The sequence below is a fragment of the Artemia franciscana genome, chromosome 6 (assembly GCF_032884065.1).
Source record: "Artemia franciscana chromosome 6, ASM3288406v1, whole genome shotgun sequence".
Lineage (NCBI taxonomy): Eukaryota > Metazoa > Arthropoda > Branchiopoda > Anostraca > Artemiidae > Artemia > Artemia franciscana.
In genome coordinates this window covers 27854404-27870727 of record NC_088868.1, presented here as the reverse complement: position 1 = coordinate 27870727, position 16324 = coordinate 27854404, and the positions used below count along the sequence as shown (strand labels likewise).

General features: G+C 33.8%; 1 protein-coding gene across 6 annotated transcripts in view; it reads right to left on the bottom strand.

The window, feature by feature from the left end:
- LOC136028275 (probable RNA-binding protein 19) overlaps positions 1 to 9034 on the bottom strand; it is a 112496-nt gene extending 103462 nt beyond the window's left edge. Inside the window, exons 1-2 of one of the 6 annotated variants that reach the window (XM_065706016.1) lie at positions 8889 to 9034; positions 1925 to 2063 (exon numbers count right to left, since the gene is read on the bottom strand). The gene's annotated coding sequence lies outside the window, so the exon portion shown is untranslated. The remainder of the gene's footprint in view (positions 1 to 1924; positions 2064 to 8888) is intronic. The other 5 variants (XM_065706014.1, XM_065706018.1, XM_065706015.1 and 2 more) reach the window with 5 other exon arrangements.
- Positions 9035 to 16324: the final 7290 nt, after the last annotated feature.

The window sequence follows — 16324 nt, the reverse complement described above, 5'->3', positions numbered from 1 at the left end:
TGCCCCCTCCCCCAATAATACAGAATGGCATTTGCATTTTACTGAAAAGTAAAGAATTGCTAAATTTGCTCTTTACTTTTATTTGTTTTAATTCAATTATAACAAAGGCTTCATAAATAAGTATTGGTAGAATAGTAAGAGTTTAAAACTAATTGTAATCAGAATTGCCCCAAGATTCATGTTTACATACTTGCAGTATCCATGGAGCTTAAGCCCCTTCCCTCCCCAGCTTCAGAAACACAGGCACATTAGACCTCTTTCAACTTACAATTCTTCGTAAACCATTTAAGTGATGATCTTAAATAATCCAATGACTATACTAAACCATAACATTCATGGCATATAAATACTTTAACCAAATTATTTTTTATTTCCATTAATGTTGGTATTTAAGTGCTTTTAGAACAACCAATGACAAAAATGATGTTAAAATTGCATATGAGCGTGCTAAAACGAAACTCAGCATGTACCATATACTCTTCAAACATTGCCAGCAATTTCCAGAGAAGTTTATACGCAAAGGTTACTGAGGTTGTTGAATACAAGACAAAATATTACAACAAACAATTCCAAAATCAAACCATAGTAGGTAGCCTAGGATGAAGACAAGTTGTGTCTAATGTACATTAAAGTTGGCATAAAAGATACAACTGAAACTGCAATTTGAGCATATAAAACAGGATATGCAGCAAGCAAATTTGGAAAACAAATTCCAATTGATAGTTAAGAAATGGGAGGGTAAAAGTTGAAGTATGAACATCCTAAAATAAAATACAGCACATGGCCTAAATGTAGCTTACAGTTTCCACCTCAGTCTGCATTAAGGAATTTCTTAGCTTGTTCTTAATAAAATTTTCGCAATTGTCCTAGCAATAAAGACATTTTCTTTTTTAGTTTAATCTTGTTTATAGCAAATTGTTGTGTAATTGACCTGCAAATTTAAGGGGAAATTTATTTACTTCTAGTAATCATGAGCTACAACTGCAGATCCTTAGAATATTTATTTCAAAATATATAATTTGGCTTTGTTAATCTTGTATTCAGATTTAATGACTTTAAACGCCAGCATCAATTTTGGGGGACAAGGAGGTATGTGTCCCCTCGATTTCGAAAAGTATCTTTTTTGGTTTTTCTTTGAAAAGTATCTTTTTTGGTTTTTCATTGAAAAATGTCTTTTTATTATATTTCCATTGAATATATTATTGAGACAAAAAAATTGCCCCCCCCCCTCCTGATTTAAAAAAAAAATGCACTTTGCCCCCCACCCCTTGATTTTGAAAAAAAAATATACTTCGACCCTCCCCCAATATTTTCGTGAATTGACATCACTCCCTTTGAAAAACACACATGTGCATTGATTCACTCAGTATCTAGACACTGAGTTTCAGCATTCAATCCTTAGAACAGTAGTTGGAAAAGTCCTCACAGGTGTGCCACAAGCCCTACTGAAATGCCCCTAAAAATTGTTAGAAAGATTACAAAATCTATTCTTTAGAAATCAGCTTAGTTAGAATTATGAAAGACTCCATGCAGGCACATACATGAGATTTTGTTGTGCAGAGGGGGCAACATTTTGGAAAGGACACAACTTCGAAAAAGACAAAAAATAAGTTATTTGTAAGGACATTTTTTCTTGTATTATTCGAGGAATCATGAAAATATCAAGATTTCAGGAGAGGGAAAGTCTCCTCTGTCCCTCTGTATGCACCGCCTCCATGAATCAAGGTTTGGATGTCACCACTAAACAAACCGTTTTTTTTAATTTTCAGCTATTGAACATAATTTATTTAGTGAAATTATCTAATTCTAGGAATTTCAATTTTTAGGTTTAAATTGGTACTTTAAAATCTGTAATTTGAGCCACTGATTTTTTTTTTTTTTTTTTTTTACAACAGATTTGTATTAATATGAACAGAAACTGTACCTACACAAAAAAAGTTTTATCAGTTGACTCGTCTTCGTACCAGCATCCAGTTAACAGCTACTGATAAATAGACAAGTTTATTAGATGTTCTTCTACAAGCCCGTTTCACAAGATTCATGTACAATTTTTGAACTTATTCCTTGAAAGAAGAAAGAAGTTTAAATTAACGTGCAGTTAAATAAATAGTGTGACATCTCTAGCATATAAAATAATATTATTTAAAAGAACTTGTTATTTTTATAAAGGAAAATCAAAAGTACTAGATAAACAAGGTGAGGAAGGGTTACAGTTGAATATAATTTTGCCATTATCTTTTTAGTCAGGGTAGCCTACATTTTAAAGAAAAAAGTTTGCTATACGTTGCACCTATACTCTTTGTAATATTTATAAATGTAAGCAGGTGGGTGCTTCTAATATTTTGATTGCAGTTTATGTGTAAGTACATCATAGAACTACAAAATTCTTGCTTTATAATAAGAAAAAAGATTTTGTTAATCAGAACTATATGTTTCCTTCTACTTTAACGCAATTCATTCAATCATTTTCTTTGATAAAAAATATATTAACCTACTGTTTTTCATTATTCTATAACTGATCTCATCTCTGTTAGCTGATTTTGTTAATCAAAACTATACGTTTCCTTCTATTTTGAGGCAATTCATTCAATCATTTTCTTTGATAAATAATATATTAACCTATTGTTTTCTTATTGTATTACTGATCTCGTCTCTGTTAACTGATTTTGTTAATCAGAAATATATGTTTCCTTCCAGTTTTAGACAATTCATTCAATCATTTTCTTTGATAAATAATATATTATACTATTGTTTTTCATTATTGTATTATGGATCTCGTCTCAGTTAATTGATTTTGTTAATCAGTACTATATGTTTCCTTCTATTTTAAAGCAATTCATTCAATCATTTTATTTAATAAATAATGTAACTTATTGTTTTTTTATTATTGCATTACTGATCTCGTCTCTGTTAATTCTTCTGCTGCCTCCTTTATAACATCACGTCATCATAAAACAATCAGAAAAATTTCCAGTAGTTAGACAGCTCATCACCACTTCAATAAGTAAATCGCTGTAGAATCTTTATTAGCCTTTTGGGTTAAAATTTTGGATTAGAAAAACATGGGCCTCATGTCCTTCTGATCTGATGGACATGAATTGTCAGAAGGGACAACTTCTGATGGACATGGTTAGTTTATCAGTTACTTACAATATATGGTTCTAAAAAGCTTTTAATTCACTATGCAATTTTAAAAGCATCAGTAGAAATATTTCAATGCAGCCACTGAACCATTATTATGCACAAACCTGCAACAAACAACAGATGAAAACTGACAGAGTAAGCAAAAACAGTCACTTTTGTGCCAAAACGCATCAGTGGAAACTAAGGGTAAAATCTTAGTAAAAAATACGGCTAGCTAAAAGACAGGTCCAAAACAAGTTCAAGAACATAAAATTTCAAACTCTGTTATGTATTAACCTTTTACGATGGTAAAGTTGTCTCGATTTGAATCAATATTCACTCCGACTTTTAGGGTTACATCTCTTCGTTTCAATTAAGGAAAGATGGCAATTTTTTTTTTTTAATTTAAAATTCATTCAAAATTTTAAATTTTTTAATTCAAAATTCATATGATAAATATTATATACATGGAGTGAGCATAAAAGCCAATTCGCCTGATGTACCTATTGTTCATGCTTTAGAGTTTTGGTTATTTGGCTGAGTTGCTCCTTACTTATTTTTCAGTTTCTTGCCATTAACTAAATGATTAACTTATCAGGCTTGGAAACCACTCTTAGAAAGGGTATTGGTGCAGACATTAATTTTATGACAAATTTTTAAATATATTTCTGAGACCCATATTTCAAAACTTCAACAACTTGAGGGGATCCATTTTTATTGGTAATAAAGATTTCCTACTGAAAATCTGGAAAGCCATGACAGATGCAGCTGCTGATGAAGCTCACCTTGTATTTTTTACTGAAACTTTGTCATGTAATCCCCACAAACTGGCTCAATCATAGGGTCAGTCATGGCACTACACCTGTTGATACAGACTCCAGTAAGACCAAATCCATGTCTCTAGCTATTTTACTTTCATACTGTAAAACATTGTCAGGGGTAATATGTAATTTCTTGAAATGCAAATTGAAGTATGTAGCAATTGGTATGAGTGTGATCTGAACAAGGCCCATAAGGTGTTTTATCTAGCCATCCTTTCAGAGGTTCTCAGCAACATCTGGGAGTCCTTACTAAACATAATTTGCCAACTTACAGATTCAGCTGTACACACTGTGCATCAGCATAGATGGGTCCATGGACTGAATACATTATTCTTCTTCTTGACCATTTACAAAACAATTTTCTCTGTTGGATCTTTTCACCAGTAGATACCAAATAAAAAATAATATTGTCTTTAATATCAATATTTATGTTTTGAAATTTGATATCAATATATCATGCAATAGCCTGTACTGGTATTGATATTAAACCTCACCCAAGACTACTCACAGTTCATTACCATGAATTGTGTGATATGGCTCATTTTCTTGTTTCCACCATTATTTTTAGGCATACTTGACATGGGAAAAATGTCCCCAACTTTGCCCTCCCTCCAGAATTAGACAAAGTTATGCCACTGCAGGGCATCTGTTCCTCTCAGACCTTGGTTTATCCCCCAGGACCACAGTTTGCCCCCCAACTGAAATTAAGTTTCTTCAAAAGTTGGTAAGTAATTTTAAGTATTGGTAAGTAAAGAGCAGGGCGTTGAGGAGGAAAAGCCCCTTTCATATAGAGAGTAATTTCTGTTTGTTTTAAGTTTTAATGTCGCTCCTTACTTTCAGTTTTAAAAAAAACTTGTTTTTTTTATTTAATTTCTGAACGTTTTTGAATTCATGCATATTTTGATTCTCCACACATAAATAATCAGAACGAAATTTGCACATTTTTTTTTTTTTTTTTTTTTTTGGCTAAATGGCTTTCTCATAGTATTAGTCAGAAGATATTGAGAAAAACGAGCAGGGGTGGAGAACTAGCTGCCCTCCAACTTTTTGAATACTTAAAAAGGCAATTAGAACTTTTAATTTTTTACAAAAGTTTTCATTAGTAAAAAATATACATAACTTACAAATTAACTTACATAACGAACTTCTATATCTGTATGTTTTTATTCATATATTAGGGGGTTTGCCCCCTCGTCAATACCTTGCTCTTTACACTAAAGCTTAAATTTTGTCCCAATTCCTTAAGAATGACCCCGGAATCACAAAGGCCATAGAATAAATAGTTGATATTACTAAAAATACTTTAGCATAAAGAGCAAGGTATTACGACAAGGAGAACCCCTCATATGCATAATAATTTCTTTTTGTTTTAAGTTTTAATGCTACTCCTTACTTTCAGTTGAAAAAAACTTTTCATATTCATTTTTTCGTTGTTTTTTTTTTAAATAATGCTAGAAAATCCTGCGCCCCCTTCATTGAAATTATCTTCCTCTATGGAAAGATCCTCCCATTTATCCCCCCCCCCAACCAAAAAAATCCCCTGAAAAAGAATTCTCAATAACTATTACTATATGTAAACAATGGTCAAAGTTTGTAACTTGCAGCCCCTCCAATGGGGACTGTGGGGGAAAATTTTTTTTGGTCACTTAAAAAGGGCACTAGAACATTTAATTCCCATTAGAATGAGCCCTCTTGCAACATTCTAGGACAATTGGGTCAATACAATCATCCCTAGGAAAAAAACAACAAATGAACATGTACCTGCAATTGGTCTTCTGGCAAAAATCCACATTTTTATAGATAGGAGCTTGAAATTTCTACAGTGAGGTTCTCTGATATGCTGAATGTGACGGTGTGATTTTCATTAAGATTCTATGATTTTTGGGGGTGTTTCTTCCTATTTTCTAAAATAAGGCAAATTTTCTCAGGCTTGTAACTTTTGATGGGTAAGACTGAAATTGATAAAACTTATATATTTTAAATCAGCATTACAATGCAATTCTTTTGATGTAACCATTGGTATCAAAATTCCATTTTTTAACGTTTCAGTTACTATTGAGCAGGGTTGCTCCTTACTACAGTTTGTTACCACAAACTGTTTGATTCATTCATATTACCCAACCCCAACATTTCCCTTGGCTTCAGAACCCTGCCCAGTGCCTACTTTACACATTTTTATTTTCATTGAAGAGGGATTTTAAAAGCTAAAAAATGTATGCACTTCTGTAATATATATTTTCAAAACCTTGTGACAAAACTTAAGTTTCATCCAAAAATCTTGTCAAAACTAAGATAAGCCTACAAAATTCAAGTATCCACAAAAGCAGGTCAGTTTTCTTGGTAAATGTTTAATTTCATCACAAGCTGTATAAAGTGTGTATTACTGCATAGGCTATAGGAATATTCTGATGTTTGCATATAGTTTCTTAGTCTAATTAGAGAAACACATCCATTTTTTAGCTTTCTCCTACTTTCTTTAGCTTTCTCCAATCCCTCTCCAACAAGACTAAGAATGCATAAAGTGGGCTTGCTTACATGTAACATTACCTATAGAGCAAAGCATATCAGTCCATGAGCCCCACAGGCAGCAGGGTGAGGTCTGTATTCCATATTCATTCAACAAAGAGTGATAAAACTCAAAAAAGAGCTAAGAGCTCATATGGCACTTGTGACAAGGTTGGAAGAGCCAAGAGCTCATATGGTATGAGCTCTAGCAAAATTCTAAGAATCAACAGATTGCTTTAAAAGGAAAATCAGAGGCTTAATGCCAGTTGGGATTTCAAATAAGAGCTCTAAGTCACGAGGTCCTTCTGAATATCAAAATTCATTAAGATCCAATCACCCACTTGTAAGTTAAAAATACCTCAATTTTTTTAGTTTTCCCTCTCCCTTCAGCCCCCCAGATGGTCAAATTGGTAAAAATGACTATATCAAGTCAATTTGTAAAGCTCCCTGACACACCTACCAATTTTCATTGTCCTAGCATGTCCAGAAGCACCAAACTCGCCAAAGTGCTGAATCCCAACACCTAACTCCCTCAAAGAGACTAGATCCAGTCCAGTTATGTCAATCATGTATCTACAATAGCCTATTTATAATCGTTTTCCAAGATTTCCGATTTCCTGCTCCAATTCCCCCCATTGTCAACAGATCTGGTCAGTATTTTAAATAAAAGCTCTGAGACATGAGTTCCTTCTAAATATAAAATTTCATTAAGATCCAGTCACCTATTCTTAAGTTAAAAATACCTCAATTTTTCTAATTTTTCCAAATTAACAACCCCCCCAAAGAAAAAGGATCCGTACCAATTATGTCAATCTTGTATCTATAACTTGTGCTTATTCTTCCCATCAAGTTTCATCCTGATCTCTTCACTCTAAGCATTTTCCAAGATTTCCAGTTTCCGAGATTTCTGTTTCCCCCCTCCAACCCTCTATGTTGCCAGATCCGATTCGAATTGAAAATAGAGCATCTGAGACGTAATATTCTTCTATATATCAAGTTTCATTAAGATCCAATCACACATTTGTAAGATACCTTGGTTTTCATATTTTCCAAGAATTCCAGTTCCCCCCTCCAACTCCCTTCAATGTCACCAGATCTGGTCAGGATTTAAAATATGAGTTCTAAAGCACAAGATCCTTCTAGATATCAAATTTCATTAAGATCTGATAACCTGTTTGTAGGTTACTAATACCTAATTTTTTTTTTATTTTCCAAATTACCCCCCCCCAACTCCACCAAAGAGAGTGGATCTGGTCTGGTTATGTCAGTCACCTATCTTGGACTTGTGCTTATTCTTTCCACCAATTTTCATCCTAATCTCTCCACTTTTAGCATTTTCCAAGATTTCCAGTCCCTCTCCCCTAATGATACTGGATCCAGTTGGGATTTAAAATAAGAGATCTGAGTTTTGAGGTTCTTCTAAATATGAAACTTCATTAAGATGTGATCACTCTTTTGCAAGTTAAAAATACCTCATTTTTTCAGAATGAACCCTCCCCCCCCCCTCCAAAGAGAGCAGATCCATTTCAGTTATGTCAATCCCAAATCTAGGACTTGTGATTATTTTCCCACCAAGTTTCATCCTGATCCCTCTACTCTAAGCATTTTCCAAGAGTTTAGGTTCCCCCCACCCCAACTTCCCCTTCCCCAGATCTGGTCAGAATTTTAAATAAGAGCTCTGACAAATGATATCTTTCCAAAGATAAATTCCATTAAAATCCAATTACCCCTCCATAAGTTAAAAATACCTCATTTTTCTATTTTTTCAGAATAAACCCTCCCTCCCCCAACTCTCCCAAAGAAAGCAGATCCATTCCGGTTATGTCAATCATGTATCTAGGACTTGTGTTTAATTTTCCCACCAAGTTTCATCCTGATCCCTCTACTCTAAGCATTTTCCAAGATTTTAGGTTCCCCTCAATTCCCCCCAATGGGGGGGGAATTGGAAAAAAAATTCAATTCACTTCTTCTCCCTCTAGAGGGAGAAGAAGTGGAAGTGGGCACTTTAAAATACCTTCCCGGGACATACTTTAGCCTGTAGATTCATCACTGAAAGTTTCATTTTCCTAACCTTAACCCTTTCCAAGATAGCAAGAAGTCAATTAACTAGAATTTTACTGAATCTAATCCTAATCCGTTTCTTTTTTTAATCTAATTTCTGTCTCATAATTAATCTTAACTGAAATTTCCTTCTAAGGGGAAAATTTAGCCTAGGTTTTCAATGCATTTTCAAAGTTTCATTCTCCAGACTTAACTACTTTTCAAGATCACAAAATGACCCCTAAAGTGGAATCTACCAATTTCAATGCTGAATATTAGCCTAGATCCTCCATAGGTTGAGCAGCCAAATTCATATGACAAAGATGCAGGAACAGCCTTGGCTACACAAGGATACTTAAGGTCACTTAAGCTACTTGACTATTGTAAAATTAAGAATACCTTATACTTTCTTCTAAATTTTCTATACTTTTACTCAATTTTTTTCCCTTCAAGGCAACTAAACTTGATAGCCTACTGATTGCAAAGTTACAGGTTTGCCAATTATGAGTAATTACACGTGACTTTTCTTCCTTTCTTTCTCTCCCTTGTTCTCTTACTTGTCCGATTACTTGTCTGACTAATCCATGCGTTTTGTGAGACGCATATGACGTCCGAGGTTACCCGGATTATCCTTTCGAGCGCTCAGTATTACTTGTCCGTGGGCTTGCACTTTTTAATCCCTAAAAAAAAGATTATTGAGCACTACATGGTAAAGATGAATTCTATAAGTGTTTAGTTCATTCAGGTTTTTTGCAATGTGTTAATATTTGTGATTTGGTAAAATTTATTATATTTAGTTTACGTATTGTTGCTAAACAGAGGGATATATTAACAGGATAAGTTTGTTTTGGTGTTACTTGGTTGTTTTACATTTGCTGTTGTTTTTTTTTTTCTTTCATAGGCATGTATTTTGGGGGTGATACCTGACACGGGGATGCCATGGGTATTCTGTGGTAGCCACAACACTTGGCTGGGTAGAGAATTTAAAGTGGCGAAACCCTATAGGCCAGTGTATTCTCCTGATGAGCCCTTGTGTTGGGTTGTTGCCTCTGAATTATTTGTCTTTATTATTTTTCCTATTGTTTGGTAAATGACAACTTTTACTTATTGACGACATGACTGCCTGTCCATGGATTATTCTTTATGGTTGATTGTGTATGGCTATGCTGTTTGACCTGTGTGATTGTATGGATGAGTAGGGTTAAGGCCTCATTCAAGTGCTGGTCTATATTAATCACTAATTTAGGAAAACAGTCTTCCTTTTCTCCTTCTGTCTCTTTTTTTTTGTGTGTGTGTTTGTGCTGTTGCATTGGTGATTTCTCTTTTCATGATATTTTTTTTAAATGGATAAACATGTGAAATTGTTCAGTCTAGAGAAAAGACAAGGAAACTGTAAATATTGGAAATAATCTTAGCTTTTCAGTGACCTGTAAGTAATCTTATGCATATTCCTTAGGATCTAAAGAGTTTTTGGTGTTCTAGGCCTGTTGTAGAAGTTTAGTTGTTTATTATAACCCAAGCACCTATAAAAGAAAAAGTGATAGGCTATGTACAAGCAAGCAAGCAATCACTCACACAAGGAAGAATAAATAAAGGCACACTATAAATAAGACACTAATGCAAGCAAAGCAAGGTGAGTATTCTACACCTGTCTTGCATAGGCTAAGCTTCATAAGGAGGCAGAAGAAAGTTTTTTGGTTATTAAAAAGGCTAGTTCTTAGGCAGGCAGCTATCACATTGGTGAGTTAGTCAAATATTACTATATCAAACAGGCCTAGCCTCTAAACCATCCTATAATTTTAGTTGGAAAAAATTTAGAATGATTAGGCCAATACCTATGTTTGTTAAGATTGCTATTTAAACTGGATTTTTAAGGTAAAGTAGGGGTAAAATTTTACTTTAGCTACTTTTGGCTATCTTTGAAATGTGTCTACAGGCTAAAGTATGTCCTAGGAAGGTATTTTGAAGTACTTTCTTCTACTTCTTCCTCTAGAGGGTCCTGAAATTTTTGGGCACCTTATTATTTGGTTATCAGTCTCTTTTTCTCTGGCCTTAGTTCTGAAAAGACAATTCCTGTTGATTGAGCAGAACTTCAAGCCATAACACTGTTTTTTCTAATTTTAGAAATAATCTTTAATGCCACCTCATTATAGGTTAAATATATGGCTTATATTATTTATTCTCCATGAATTTTTGTTTTATTTTATTTCAATGATGTCAGTTGCTTTCTGTTAAAAATACATATATTTTTTTTCACATCAAGCTTCTTCTTTTGTGAAAAAATGTGAACTGTTTTTCTTTTTACATGTTGTATAAAATGTAAAGGAATACCTGGACCTTCATTTCATAGATTCAACTAAAAGTCTCTGAGGCATCTTATATCAAAATGCATCTGACACATTTTAATGTTTTTTATTTAGATGACATAGGACACCATTAAAGTTTTGCATTTGCTTTGCTAAAATTGTCTTGAAAAGTGCCAAGTTTAGAGAGTTATGTTAATATTCTTCTTGCTGATCAGTATAATTGTTTTTAAAATTGCTTCTGTTTAAAGCATTTTAGAGAGATTCTGAGCCAACCATGAGTATATAGTTGTCATAAATGATTTTTCTCAAATGGGCTAGTGGAAAACAAATAGAACATATAATTTCTCTTTTTTTATTATTTCAAGACTAGAATATTACAAAATTAAGCATTCATATTGCTGATTGTATCTTAAGTAAATACAATCCCTGATGGAGTTTTGTTGATATCTGTCTTAAAATTTATTTGTCTTAATAAAATACATATTGTTTGTGGGACAGCAGTGAAAAATGGGAGCAACTATGACTTAAGTTGTTTTTTTTTTTAATATTTTCTTTTTCCAAATAATTTTTGTTCTCTGGTGACATTTGTGTTCCTTCCTAAGTGGCTGGCACTCTAGGTTGAGAATCCTTTATCCAAAGGGCACAGGTTTAATTCCTGGCGTTAGCAGTTTACTTGGTTTGGGACAAAGGTCAGTGACGTGACTCTGTAAGTTCAGCCAGAATTGGCCCAAACTTAACAGGTTACCTAGAGAAATCTGGGGTCAGTAAGCAGGAAGTGCATGCAAAAGCATAGGATGACTGGCCCCTAGCTTCCTATTGCACTTCCTGGCTAAAGGACCACCTGGTCCTTTACTAGGCTTCTGACTTAGCAATAGAAGCTTTCTTTTAAACCCATTAAATATAAGTACAAAGGAAGAAATGCCAGTAAGGAGGTCCTTCCTTTTCTCTGAATTGTTGATGTACAGACAAGAGAGTAGGTCATAAGAGGTGGCTGGTGAATGTTTTGCAAGGTTTAAAAATTTAGGGCAATTGCTCAGGTTGGCAACTGAGCACAAAAGTAAAATTTTGTGTATGTAATTTTTACACCAGGGTTACGAAGTAGGTCAAAACTTGCAAATGGAACTGTGGTATGACTAATTAATTTGTAAGAAATGTATATCAATTTAAAGATTAAAAAAATCATGTAGAAAACAAACAAGACAAATAAATAAAAGTATCCCTTTACAACCATTTAATGAAGTGTCACAAATGTAGATCATCCCTAAGATTGAAATGAACAAAGCTTCAATTATGAATCTGTTTTCTTTAAACAGACTCAAGGGGCAAACCTCCAAGCTATTACAAATTCAATCTCACTTTTGGCCTCTTTCCTTTTCAATGGGAACTTTCTTTGGATTCTTTTCAACTAAGTAAAAACAGTAGGGACAGGATCAGGTATAAGTGACCTGAAAATCATGCAGCTATACTAATAATTGGTGAATTTTTTGTTGTTCATATTTTTGATTTACAAATAAAGTGAACATACCCATTGATGCCTTGTTTATGTTCTTTACAAACATAATAAGGACTTTAATTGCAAGTTTTTGAGCTCTTGAAAATGACCAAAATATACCCAAATAGTTCTTGGGTATAAAAAAGCTTAAAACATTGGTCTCAAATTTACTGTTTCATTATTAATCCATTTTTTAAATGTTGTATAATCTATGAGCACTGATTTTCTGCAATTAAGTTGGATTAATAAATTTTACAATATTATGCTGTTTTATTCTTCTTTGATGCCAAATTTTCCATTAAAGTATGTGTTTTTGGTCATTTTTGACAAAATAATGTATGTTTTTAACTGCCAAAATTTGTTAGGTTAAGTAAGGTCGAAAAGTGCTTAAACTTGAACTAGCAATATAAGCAATTATTATATTTGTAAAGAACATACAAAAAGGCATCAAGGGGTATATTCACTTTATTTGTAAGTCAAAATATGAACAACAAATTACCCCTAACATGCCTAATTTGCAAATATATAGCCCAAATTATATTTCCAATGTTTTCTGCCACCTTTTACTTGTTTTTCCAGTTCTTGTTTCGCCACAGTTGCTTCAATTAACAGGTACTAGGGTTGAGGGATAGATTGGCAGAATCAATAGAAAATATGTAATTTCAGCTATAGATTTCCATATTAGGAGGGTTGGGGCTAAAGTAGAGCAAGGCTGCATGTAGAATGTGTTAGCTATAATAATTATGTAAATTATGAAGAATCATCTTTTTTTAACAGGTTGTCTTCTATAGGTCTACCGGTCCTTCTCTTGGCTTATACCACATCAAGCATTATATAACCAGAGAAGAATAAGTAGCAAAAAGCTATATATACATAAGCACATGTTATTTAACAATGACTTCTCTAGTGCTTAACTATGACACCTTAGTAATATTGACAAGAAATGAGTAGCGTAAGACAACCGGTACTGGGACACTTTGATCACTCTGCCTATTCTGGGACAAAATCTTTAATTGGATTACAACATGTCCAATACTGGGACAAAAGACTTTCATCTTAGACACCCAATCTATATATTTTTCTGGGTTGCTTCCAAAAAACCCGTTGTCTTTTTTCCCAGCATTGGACATTAGGCTTAAGTTATGATTTAGTTAAGGGAGTTATCCTAGAAGTTGTCCATCAGGGTCCAACACCCTATACTTAAGAAAGGATAGCACTGCTGAATACATGGATGACTTCAGATCTCTATAAAAGCTGGAAAAGGAAAAGTTATTTGTGGAAGCTTTACAAGGTTCATCATCTGCAGCTCATCATCAACGGTTCACGGCCTATAGGAGTAAATTTAATTCTCTCTGTTGGAAGGCAAAGTCTCTGTATTGTCATTGGAAATTTTCTGAACGTTTAAAGGATGTTAGGAAGACATGGTATTTAACTAATTCTGTTCTTAGACCTACTCCTTCTTTTCCTTCAGTTCCAACTACGCTCATATTCAATGATAAGAACTGTCCAGGGAGAAGAAGATTTTCAGCTAGAGCTTACCTCTGACTTTGCTAATATAGGGAAGACAACGGCTTCCTCTGCAACTTGTCGTTGTAATTTCAGATCTTATCTTGGACCCTCATGTTTAAAGTCAATAGTCTTGAACTCTGTCTCTGAGTTTGAGGTAGCTTGTATCGTGAATACTCTTAAAGGATAACCGTTTAGGGCCTGACAGAATTCCTACATGGTTTATCGCTGCCATCCTGCCAGCTATTCTGTCATCATTAGTTAAGCTTCTCAATCTGTCTTTCAAGATAGCAATTTTTGATGAATATCTCAAGCAAGCCAAGGTTATACGTCTTTATAAAAGTTATTCTCAGAGTAATCCCACTAATTTTAGGCCAATTTCTCTCTTATCTGTTTTCAACCAAATTTTTGAGAAGGTTACGCTATCCAGGCTTTTTAGTTTTCTGGATGCAAAAGAATTTTTGCATTATTTCCGGTTTGAATTCCAAACGAATCACTAAACAGAGTATGATTGCGCAGCCCTCTTGGATTTCATTCATTCGGCAATCTATTCTGGTCTACATTATTACATTATATTTCTTGTGTTACATTATTACATTATTTCTTGTGTTTCCTTTGTCTTTCATCATCCATCTTCCAAAATCTTTTCAAAAAACTCCTGTGTTTATTTCTGATTCAGCTCCATATAGCCTTTGTTCTTTATTTAATATTGGCATTGCTCCTGCCCCTACTATTCAATCAGATTTCAATGCCCTCATGCTTGTCAACAGATCTGGCATCCACTACCTTCTTTAGTACAGAGATGCCACTGGTTTGAGACTTCTAAACCGATTTTAAGGACCATTTAGTTAAGAATCAAACAGATTTATATTTTCTTTTTCTTTTCCTCTTTGGAGTTCATGTCCCCTGAGTGTTTGTTTCATGGTATATGGTTGTCTTCTCTGCGCTTTGACTCCCAAACCTCAGGTATGTTTTCTTTTTAATCTTATACATTATTTTGCTATTGTTCTCTTCTATTATTGTTGTTGCTTATATTGTATTTTTTTTAATCCCCCTTGTATCCTTGGCCATGGAGCCTTTCGAGGGGGAATAAGAGAATTTTATTTTCATTTTCTATTTATTGGTGAATAAACTCTGAACTCAGAAGCCTATTTACTTTTATTTGGCTGTTACAGAAAATGATTCTTCAAATGAGAATATTGTTTGTGACATTACTTCAAATAAGCAAATTGAAACACGCAAATTGAATAAATAGTATTATTGACTTTATAAGGCGATATAAAAAAATGAAGTTCAATTATATTGTTGAAAATATGACCCTGACTTTGCATGCCAAGATGAGTACAAGTGAAATCCTGATGAGTTGTCGCTGCTTATCATTACCAATGGCTACCTATACATGGAAGAAGAAATCTAAGGAATGAAGGCTTTTAAAGTATTTTACTCCTAGGGTTGAAATTTATATTATACAGGTAAAAGAGGGCATTTTCAACTAGAAAGTCGGCTAATCGAGAATTTTCTACATAAATGCTGAGAAACTCACTGTAAGGACATCCATGACATCGAAAATAAAATATAATAGTGAATGAAAAACGCAGCTTTTGGTTGATAAGTCTTTTGCTCGCTTCCTATTTTTAATAATAGATTTTTCACTTTGCTCAAGAGAGTTTTTAATGTGTAGAATGCATACAGTAGATCAAGAGGATCATTCAATATTCTTCGCTGTTTGGAAGATACATAGCCAATATCTCGTCTTTACAGTTGACGGACTACTATTATCAATGATAAGGGTATTGTTAAAGATTTGATTATAGTCAAAGAAATCCAAATGTATGAAACAGGATTTCAGTTTGGACGTATAGGGATCCAAATTGAGTACATTGAATATTTGATTTGTGTTCATGGTTCTAAGTCTAAAAGAACACTGTTATCAGGGGTAATTTTCCAATAGGTTTCAAATTGATTTAATGAGATTAATGCTATACTCTCCGGCAACGGTTCAGCAAAGGTTAACTCTAAATGTTCTATCCCTGTTCAGATAATATTCACATCTTGAGTACAAGACAAATCCAATACAGTAATACCCTTAGTTTTTGCAGACACTTCATCGGCTATACTATTTTCAAATGGTTGTGAATCTTGAACCAGGAATTTCATTGTAAAGTCATATAGGGTACTCTGGGATTCATAAAAGGATATATTGGGGAGTGGAATTCCATTTAATTTGCATACTTTACACATTTCTAATTGACAAATCGGTGTAGGTACATGAACCCATAGCAGTATGTCGTTGATTCGTGATTGTATGCGGAACAAGCGGTTTGATATCATTTCCGCTAGGTCTGAAGTTTTCAATTACCAAAGCAATAGAAATCATAGTCTGTTGTTTTCATACAGGAAGTATTGCTGAGGCGAGAGAGACTGTTAAATCATTTGCAATGGCAACTACTTTTTGCAAAATAAAATGGGAAGGAGCAAGATGAAGCTTTATATCAATCTTTGCATTGGGAGGCATCCATGGAGGAATATCC